The sequence below is a fragment of the Otolemur garnettii genome, unplaced genomic scaffold (assembly GCF_000181295.1).
Source record: "Otolemur garnettii isolate 467f Iridium unplaced genomic scaffold, OtoGar3 scaffold00016, whole genome shotgun sequence".
Lineage (NCBI taxonomy): Eukaryota > Metazoa > Chordata > Mammalia > Primates > Galagidae > Otolemur > Otolemur garnettii.
The window spans coordinates 1,032,958-1,035,803 of record NW_003852411.1 but is presented as its reverse complement, the minus strand read 5'-3'; positions in this window follow the sequence as shown (position 1 = coordinate 1,035,803).

Genomic DNA, 2,846 nt, shown 5'->3' with positions numbered 1-2,846 from the left:
ACAGCCATTTCTGTCCACCAATAAAGATGCACCAGAAAACTAAAAGGAACCTGGATGCCTGAAATCTGAGCAGTTGACATGACAATTCTGAACAGCTTATCCCTGGACTTCTTAGATATAAATAAAGTGAAATAAAATAATAAAATGAAAATATCTACCTTTCTTAAGCCACGTAGTTGGGTTTTCCGTTACACATACTTGAACCCTATCCTAAATGATAGAGTCTGCGAAGTAATAAACATAAATAAATAGTGTTTGCCTCTTGGATGCATCAAGAAATTAAATAATAAACAAGTAAATAGGGTTTGCCTCTTGGACACATCAAGAAATTAAATAATAAACATAAATAAATAGGGTTTGCTGCTTGGCACATCAAGAAAAACTAATCATACCTAAATGATACCTTAAGATATTAATATTTTTCCTTTCCTATAAGATTTACCTGTTCTTTCCTATTCCTATATGAAAACAGTATCTAGATAAGTGACTATTTATAGGAATGTTTCTCTGCTTCAGTCTAACCTCTTTGCACATCTACAGTCTTGGCAGCTGTTCAGTGTTTTCTGGAAAGTTGTCAGCCACCCGTCTTGCTGATGTTGAAAGCATACTTCTGTGGCCCATATTGCTGTCTGTGGTGTCTCTACCCCACAATTTCAGGCATCATTTCCCTGATCAGCTAGATTTCTGGTCTGCTAGCTGCTTCTCTCAAAAATCCCTGGAAAGCCTCAGGAGCCTCTGGTATTAGAATTCACAAAAGTCATGTGAACATGTTAACTCTGATCATTTAGAATTGTAACTTATTATCAGTGCTGGGTAATAAAAAATTGAAGGTTAAGGGGTGAATGGATTTAGGACATTGAACTGATTCCTCCTTTATTTCCCAACAACATTTTGTGTCCACCAGATGCCACAGCCTCTGGGGACATCTGATTTCCCCATGATTCTCCACCATCTCCTGCAAATCAGCTTATTCACTTTTCTCAGTTGTATTTTGATATCTTCCACACAGCCACAAAAGCAAGTTCTATGACAGCCGAGTCAAGTATAGTTGGGGTATTTGTGTGTGTATGTTTCTTATTAAGATTACACCTATTACATCTGTAGAATTTTGCTGTTTTCTGGATGAAAGTTTAACCCCATTTTATCAAGTTTTTATTGATATTTGTATCAAGAAACTTTTCAATATATTCAAATTTTTTTTATTAATGAGCTGTAGTCTATTGATTAATTGATCTTTCTGTTTCTCTTGCTTTTCTTGGGAGGTAAGCCTATTACATGCAAATAATTGCAATTTTCTTCTTTTATTTCTAATTATTCTCTTAGCAAGTGACCATCACCATCCTTATTCTGTTCGTGACTTTAAAGAAAATATTTTAAAATAATATACAGATAAAGCCATGCATTAACACACTTATTGAAATAGATAAAATGTGGATGACAAAGAGAATACCCACAAATTAAATAATTACATTGAGTAACTAAATCAGAGAAAATGGTTATTACAAACTCATGTGATACAAAGACATTTATATTCTGTCTGCTTGAAAAAATGCAAACGTGCACTACCAGGACCAGTGAATTTTTCCTTTTTCCAAACTACTTATCTTATAGCCAAAAGGAGTTTATTTTGCACATCTCATAGTCCTGTTGATTATGATTTTTATACTACATTAGCAGTCATCACGTACTTTTACATTTTTTAAATATTCATTTACCATGCCTGGATTATGAAGTGTTACAGAATTATAAACAATGTCCTATAATTTTGCATTCCTTATAGAATTTAGCTTAGTACCCTGTATGTAGTAAGTATTCAGGATGTGTTTATCAAGGAAAGCATTGTATTGGGGGTTTCTTTCACAAAATTCAAATAAGAGGCACATTTTCATTATCATGATTAGCAGGAGCATCTTTTAATCAAAATTATTGGTAGGTCAATTTCTGTGACTCTAAGTGCTTCTGCAAAATTCAGCAAAAGCAGAGCCATAGAAAAGATAGAAAATACAGAAACTATTCTGAGGACCATTTCTCTTTTATTAAAATATATATTTTTAAAAATCTAATTTGAAAATATGAATAGATTATGGATTTTGGAGTAGTGTTCAATATACTTAAAATCAGATGTTCACATCTAGATTTCTTTTTCCAAATCTTAGGGTATATTTTTATGTAAAATTGTCTATTGCAGTGGTTCTTAACCTTCGTAATGTCGCAGTGTATTTTCATTGTTACAAAGGAGTTGCGACCCACAGGTTGAGAACCGCTGGTCTGTTGTATCAAACAATTATACTAAATAACAAACACAGAAAAATATCTTGTAAGAAGAAAATTTATTTGTCTAGAAAGCATTTACATTTTCAGAAGGATCAAGGAATAGGGGTCTTTTTTTTGCTTATGGGCGCCTTTTTTGTCTTTTGATCTAGAGATTTGAGACTATAGACCTAAGCTTTGGATCATTCTTCTAAGAGTGAAGGAATATCGGCAGTAGCAAGCCACTTAACAAAAAATAAATAAGAGACATGGAAAATATTACTCTTCCTTACACAAAATACTCAGCATTGAGGAAAATATAAAACATTCCTAAGTGCTTTGGAGTTAGTGGAAAATCCGTAAACTGCTTTTAATTGGCTTTATGGCTTTAGAGATCTTCTTGGCAAACTGATGTATTTTATATATGTGAAATTCAAGCTTCAATTAAAGTGTCTTATTAAAGTTTAATGCTGGCAAGAAGAAGGCAGAGCTGAGACTGATATAAACCTCAGTCCCTTGTCAAGTCAGAGCACGTCTGTTACATGGAATCCATGCAATGCTACTGCTATTGCTAATCACTGTTACCACTTTCAGAA